The sequence below is a fragment of the Hibiscus syriacus genome, unplaced genomic scaffold (genome assembly GCF_006381635.1).
Source record: "Hibiscus syriacus cultivar Baekdansim isolate YM2019G1 unplaced genomic scaffold, ASM638163v2 tig00111877_pilon, whole genome shotgun sequence".
Lineage (NCBI taxonomy): Eukaryota > Viridiplantae > Streptophyta > Magnoliopsida > Malvales > Malvaceae > Hibiscus > Hibiscus syriacus.
Genome location: NW_024063208.1, coordinates 2,809,002 through 2,817,224, shown reverse-complemented (window position 1 = coordinate 2,817,224; position 8,223 = coordinate 2,809,002). Strand labels below are relative to the sequence as shown.

The window sequence follows — 8,223 nt, the reverse complement described above, 5'->3', positions numbered from 1 at the left end:
AATTTGTCTCGACCCCTTAAGTTCAAATCTAGTGATTGTTTCACAAGAAAATGTCATAAAACCCATGAATCATGACGAAAACATTTTGGCTTCCTCACTTTCAATCTCTAATTCGTGAACTTCGAAGCAAGTTCCCAAAAAATGGAGGTCATATTGTGCCGAGGTGAAGCGACCCATGAAATTGAAGACCGAACGACCACCATTTACGATGGTTGATGGCGTCAGTAGTGTCCGGCCACCTTCTGTTTTTATTTTATATTTTAAATTATTTTATATTAAATAATAATAATGTCATATCATATGAAAATAATAATAAAAAAATAATTCAGAATGATCAAAACAATAACAATTAGAAAGTTCAGTAAGTAAATTAGAAAAATTGAAAGTACGGTAAATAAAATAGGATAATAGAGTATAGCTCAGTGATGAATGATATAATTTTAAAATTTGAAGTAGTATGAGTTCTCGGCATGTTTAAATCTATTTTTTTTCTTTAGGGATATATAAATATAACTTACTAATTCTGTTTAGGTTGATTAAGTGAGATCAGAAATTAGAATATTGATATCGTGAATGAAAAAAAAAGTTGTTTTTTGAAAAGTTATTTTATAATAAACATTTACGATATATGATATAAAGTAATTAATTAATAAACTGAATACAGGTTATTATAAAGAAAACAGAATTTGTACGTTGATTGCAGTTCGTTTGATGAAGTTGATGATACAAAATACATTTGAATAATAAAAGTAAAAATATAAATAAACAATAACTTTAAACGTCAATCGGTTCTTGTTTTTTCACAAACTTTCCATAGGGAAATAACACAAACTATGAGCACAAATTAAATCACTTATAAAACGGTGAAATTTGTCACGGTTTATCAAACTTTGAGAAGGGGGGGGGGGGGACACATTCCCTTGTTTAGCATATATGCAAAGGTGCACCGTTCCAGTCTTTCAAGCAATCCAGCAATGTATCTATCAACTTCCCTTCACACATCGCCGTGAAAACCTTGTCACATTCTTCTCCTGGCGAGATCTTCTCGCCGGTCAACAAACTAGTCCCCAGAACATCTCTCACGAGCTTGTACAATGGGTACGACCTGCATTCTTCGATCTTGTTCGGGATGGCGTGATTCCCGTTTTCGAATCCGGTCCTAGCGTTCTCTACTTCTTTAGGCAGATGTGTCTTCAGCTCTTCTTCGAATGAGCCGATCTTTTGGAAGATCGAAGTGATCGAGTCCAGTTCTTTCTCGCCGTTCATCAATGCATGGTCTACTAGTATTTGTCTCAGCTTTTGAATTAATGTGTAATTCGGACTGCAGGGGTAATCGACGTAGGCGTAGAGATACTCACGATCCACGACTCGTAGAAGATCCTTTTCCCATAATCTGGACGGGTGAAGTTCGCTGTTGGATCCCATTGTTAGGACTCGTTTAGCCACTTGGCTAACTGTGTTCTTCACAGTGTTCTTCAAATTCTCTTCCAAGTGCCTCAAGTCTATGGCTTGGCGGAGGGCGACCAAGAAAGTTGATGACATGAGCTTCAATATGTCAATAGCTTCGGCTGTTTTTCTTGCTGAGATTAACCCTAAAGAGTTCACATCTTGGTTATGTTGCTCGGCACTTTGCACATGGTTGGTAACAGGGTTGCTGAGGAATTGAAGCTCAGAACAGTATGAAGCCATCGCGATTTCGGCTCCCTTGAAACCGTAGTCCAGGCTGGGGTTCCGACCTCCCGATAAGTTTGAAGGCAACACGTTGTTGTAGTAATCGTTAACAAGCTCCGAGAATTGAGCGAACATGAGTTTGCCTATAGCAGCAATGGCCAAACGAGTGTTGTCCATCGATACACCGATCGGGGTACCCTGGAAGTTCCCTCCATGTAATGCCTTATCTCTAGAGACATCGATCAAGGGATTGTCGTTCACAGAGTTGATCTCCCGTTCGAACATTTTGGTGGCGAACCTGATTGTTTCAATCTGAGGACTGAGCCATTGAGGTGACGTTTGAAGAGCGTATCGGTCTTTTTTTGGCTTCTGAAGAGGATCCATTTCATGCAATTTCTGAGCTGGTTTAATGTAAGAGCTGCCATCCAGAATGTGTTCTATAATGGCAGCAGCCTCAATTTGTCCCGGATGGTGCTTGAGTTTATGTGTCAAATGGTCTGTAAACTCAGGTTTCCCTTGCATAACTTCAGCAAAAACGGCTGACATAACTTGAGTTTATGTGTCATAGAGGACCAAGGAAGCTAACCCGGACCCGACAGTGGTTCCGTTAACCATAGCCAGACGCTCTTTAGGCTGCAACTCAAAGAACCCACCATTGATTCCAGCTTTGGAAAAGGCCTCAGTTGGAATCAAGGTCTCATCATTGGGTCCCAAAGCTTTAGAGTTTGGCCTGCCGGTCAAAAGGCCAGCTATGTGCCAGCTATGTAGGAGAGTGGAACCAGGTCACCTGATGCACTTATTGAGCCCCTCAGTGGCACACATGGTGTGATGTTGACGTTGAGGAGCTTAGTAACGGCTTCTAGGATCTCGAATCGGATGCCGGAATACCTTGCAACAGCGTGTTGATCCGTACAAGCATGGCGGCCCTCGTCGTAGTGTGGGGCAAAGTGTGGCATGACTCGGTCCCTTGGCCGAAAACTCCAGCATTCAAGAACCTGTTTGAAATTATGTTTAGTCACGTAAATTTAAATAATATTAAACGTTTAAACATATCCGATAATAATCGATACTAAAATGTAGCAGATAAAATCTATGACTTAGTCAAGTTAATAAAAATTTTCAACAAGAATTTTACCATTTCTTGACCCGGCTAGTGAGAAATTGCCGGCTTTGTTCATCTTTTCTAAGGTTTCTTGAATTTTACTTCAACACCAAACAAATGAAAGAAAACAAGATTGGTTTTCCCTGTTTTCATTAGTAAAAACATTTGGCAGTCTTTCAATTTGTCCCTGCGTGAAGATTTATGTAACCCTCAGACCGATACAGGTAACCCGATCCGATCTGGAGTGTTACATTAGGGCCACCGGAGCGATCCACTATAAAAATAGCGGAAAATTTAAAACTTTTTATCAAAATGTAAACTTATAAAATCATTTATCAGTATTCAGAAATAAGATAGATTTTCAGACTCGTATATAAAACAAAATACAATTACATGCCCCCTAATTACATGTATCATACTATGCAAGAAACGCCGGAAAAATTCCTTTACTGATGCTGATAGATGCACTGATTTAATCCTTTTAACCTACAATGGTGAGTAATAGAGTGAGCTTCGGGATTGTCTCAGGAAAGACAGGTTAATATACGGCTAATATACGGCGGTACCGGATACATTAAAATGTATTTAATAAATTCGATTTAGCAGTACGTATTATGTTGACAACTAATAATGTTTTAGGTAGAAAATATGAAAAACTATTAAAAAATTTTGTAACATGTAAACTTTGGTTATCGGTAAGTATCTATCATTTTTATAAAAGTGTCCATACTTTTAACATATCAAGTAAATTTTACCGGTTTTGTCATAATGAATCTGGTTTTGTCATATTTTTACCTGTTATATTGTAAAGTATCTATCCTTTTTATAAAAGTGTCCATACTTATTTCACTGTGAAAATATATTTATTATTATCTTTGGTTAATATTGTTAAATTTAAATTCTAAATAATATTTTATAAAATATCAATACAATCAAATAATTTTTTGTGTAAATGAAATTATTAAATTAATATTGTAGGTGGAAAACATGAAACACTATTAAAAGAAATTGAAACATAAATTACATAACTTTAAAAAAAGTATATATCATTTTTATAAAAGTGTCCATACTTATAAAAGTATGTCTAAGTCATGAAGAAATATTAAAAAATTGTGCTACCGGTTCGTGTCTATCCAAATTAAAAATGTATCGATCCAAAACGATATAACAGGTAAAACTATGACAAAACCGGTATAGAAATGATAAAACCGGTAAAGCGTTACCGGATACATTTAAAGTGTCGGTACTTTAATATAAGGATCGACACTTCGTGAATTTAAAAGAGAAGCAGTTTTAAATCCTATAAAGTGTCGATACTTTTAAAAAATGTATCGATCCAAAACTATATACCATGTAAAAATATGATAAAATCGGTATCAAAATGATAAAACCGGTAAAACGTTACCGGATATATTAAAAGTGTCGATACTTTATATAAGGATCGACACTTTGTGAATTTAAAAGAGAAACAGTTTTAGCGCCTATAATGTGTCGATACTTTTAAAAAATATATCGATCCACAACGATATAACAGGTAAAAATATGATAAAATCGGTATCAAAATGATAAAACCGGTAAAATGATACCAGATATATTGAAAGTGTCGATACTTTCGTAAGTACGTGTAATAAATTATCGACACTTTCAAAGAAATAGGTAATTATCCTTTCGAAAGTATCGACACCTGACATAAAAGTATCGACACTTTTGTATTTGTATCGATTAAATATAAATAACATATCCGATGAAAATATAAGCTAAATATCCTCTGAAAATAGATAGAACGGACGAGTTTTTGAAATCGAAGCGTAATTGTTGCTGCATTTCAGAAGGCGTTTCTAAAGCGAAGTTTGTTTGTTTGTTGCTGCAGTCGAATTGAAAGTATGTTGTCGAAACCCTAATTTTTTATTATTACAGTAATCGCGATGGGGTTTTTATGTGTTGTTTGGGGTTTTGGAGTAAAGAAGCATTTGGGACCGATTGCAGGTAGAAAGTGATATTCAAGGAAAAATATAAATGTCGATACTTTTATTAAATATTATAGGTAGAAAATGATATTATAGGTTGTATAAATGTGCCGACACATTTTGGTGTGGCCATTCAAATTCTTTTGAAGAAAACCATTTTACCACAAGAGTAGTTATCTATATTTGTATATTGAATAAAGTGTATGTAACAAAATAATTTGATTTGCGTAAACTGATATATGAAGGAAAAATGGAGTTAATGGGTTGGAAAATTATTGGTGGAGCAGATGACTTTTAAATTGAGGCCGAGACTCGAAAGCAACCAAAGGGTGGATATATGTACTTCTAGTAAGTATCAATGTCTTTTTGTTATTATTTGTTGAAATGGTAATTGAATTAAAGTATCGATAAACTTTAAATTGATTACAAATTTTAAATGTTGACAGTATGGCCGAATGCAAAAGGATGAAGGAAGATGGCACACAGAGCGGTTCGGTATGTAAAATGAAATTGACATTGAGTAGTATTTAGTGTTAATGTATTGATTAAGAAACGTTTATGTTTTATATTAGGTGACAAAAGATGTGAGGTCCAAATGGAATTCAATGAGTAATGCTGAAAAGGAACCTTACATCACACAGTCAAGGAATGATAGTAAAGAATACAAAGAACGGAGGAAAACACATGAAAATAAGGTATTCATTAAACTTGTAAATACGTTGATACAAAATATATAAGAACTATAACATTATATATTGTTAAAAAATGTAGGAAGTGTCGACAAGATGCAGCATTAAAAGGGTGAATTTATTAATTAAACACCTTAAGGAGAAGGGTCAGTTGAATGTGCTGGGAGAAATAGGTTTTGGATCGTTGGTAGGAGTAAGGGATCGACCTATTCGGAGGGAATTGTGTCGATCCTTGATGGCGCAATTTGATGTCAGACAATGTATTGCTAAATATGGTGATTTTTCATTTCCTCTCGGGATCCCATGTGCTGCAGCCGTATTGGGGGTAGAAAATGAAGGCAAAAGTATTGTAGAAGTCTGTAAGAGTAAGGACTGGAAAGCACTTGCCTCCAAATATGGTTTGAAGCATAAGATGACATATGCTGAAATTGAAGAGGAAATAAAAAGTGGATCTTACGTTGGGGATGAGCTGAAGGCCAGAGTTCTATTATACCTTGTCGGTATCTTTCTTTGTCCAACGGGTAATACGTCAACAAACAAAGAACATATGAAGCTCATTTGTGATGAAGGCTTGAAGGGTGAATTCAATTGGGCTGAATATATCCATTCGAGATTGATTGAATCAATAATCACCTTTAAAAAGGGCAACCAGAGATACCTCAAAGGGTGCACAGCAATCTTAGAGGTAAATGAGTTGAAGAACTTTTTTGTGTTTTTATATAAAAATATAAATTTTATTATAAATGCAGGTTGCACTGTTCGATTTTTGGTCGGGATGTGAGGCAGTGCCGGCTTATGAAAGAACCGGAGTGGCACGCATCCGTGCATGGGGGAAGGAAGAGGTGGTTAGAGTGATGGTGAAGTTGAAGTTAGATAGAGTGATGAAGCAAGAAAGGGTAATAAATGTAATTAAATAATATTAAGAATATAATCAATGTCTTAATATTGTAATTTAATTTTGAAGGTTATTGGCAAGGATGTAGAGGAGGCAGTGGAGGTAGAGGAGAAGAAAGGAGGGATGGTTGTATTGGGGGATGACGGTGAGTGGGACGACGGTGAGGGAAAACAGAGTAACTTCGACATTTTGATGTCTGAATTGGCTGATATCAAAAAAATCCAATTTGAAATCATGCAAAGACAATCAAGAGTCGAAGAGAAACTTGAGAGAGTCGAAGATACACTTGAGAGGCATAAGGGGGTAGTGGAAGGAAAAATAGATGGAGTGGTGAAAGAAGTAGATGTGTTGAGGGGTGAAGTGGTGAAAGAAGTTGGGGTGTTAAGGGGTGATATTAAGATGGTGACGGGTGAAAAATTTGAGGGAGTGGTGAAGGAGGTTGTGGAATTGAGGAGTGAACTTACGGGGGTGAAGGGGGTGGTTGATAAATACTTGGATGAAGGAGATCAATTGAAGGGTGAAATAAAATAGATGAAGAGCTATGTAGAAAAAAAATATGATGAACTGAAAAAATATGAAGAAGAAAAGAGGGAGGAGGAAGAAGAAGAGATGGAAGAAATGAGGAGGAAGGAAGTCGATGTCATTTATACACCGGAGAGTGTTATAGCAGCAGATTTGGATTCGGAATGTCCTGCACCCCAGAAGAAGAAGCAGAAGGTAAGTTGAATAAAAGAAAACTTAACTTGATTTTTATTATATTGTTGTGACAAAAATTTGTATGCAAAATTGTAGGTTGAAAAAGCGGAATTGATGACATCGAAGTTGCAATTTGTGATTATTTATGGAATAGCGAGTTAGAATCGGAGTAAGTGAAATATATTGCTTTGTGAGTTATATTTAAATATTTCATGACAACATATTAATCCTAATGATTCATACAGATATTCTGTAATATCAATGGGAAATCAATTCGCTAGTGTATACGACGTTGCAACGTTGAAGCCTACGGAATGGGTTGGCGGTGTGGTAAGTAGAAAGTAGAAAATGTTTAAACTTATTGAATATGTTCTGATTGTGTAATTAATTTTGTTAGGTTATTGATGTGCTCGCCTGGACAGTATGCTACGATTCTTTGAAGTCACTCCGGAGGATTGGCTACCTTCCATACCACTTAGCGGTGAGTTAAATTAATAAATGGAGATAAGTAGTGTTATAGACAGTAAATTAATAATGTTTGTTGCGTAATTACAGCAGTAGGCGTTGGATGCCAACAGCAAAGAAAGTGTTGAGGGTATTGCTAGCTTCTGGGGTCCCATACTGAATAACTATGTGAAATTCACCGACTGTGAGAAGGTAAGACACCATACAAATTGCAAATGATGTTTTCGGATATAGAATGTTGAATTTTGTCAAATTGGGTGTGAAATTTGTTGCAGATCATGATCACAATAAACTACCATAATTCACATTGGTATCTGTTGGTGTTGGATATGGTAGATCGTGTTCCAACAATATATGATAGTATGTTTACAACTGAAGCAGCTAAACAGAGAGTGAAGGATGCTAAGAGATTGGTATGTATGTATGTATGAAAGGACATTATGTAAATTATAATGCATAATTTTTTTGGTGCATAACTTCTTCTATTTTAATGCAGATTAAAATATTAGATTCTTATAATAAGAAACGCATTTGGGTTGAATCCTGTGGATCTCTATGAAAGTATCCCTTGAAAAATTTCAAATTTGTGGAGCATAAGAAGAATAAGCAATTGAATGGGTATGAGATGTTATCACAAATAGAAAGCTTAATTTATGCAATATTCATCATAATTGACATGTGTGGTTTTCAAATTTTGTAACAGACATGATTGCGGCATGTATGTGATGATGTAGATGG

At 35.6% G+C, this 8,223-nt stretch overlaps 1 pseudogene; it reads right to left on the bottom strand.

The window, feature by feature from the left end:
• Nucleotides 1-785: 785 nt before the first annotated feature.
• The window catches only part of LOC120172677, a 29,369-nt pseudogene continuing 21,931 nt past the window's right edge, over nucleotides 786-8,223 (bottom strand).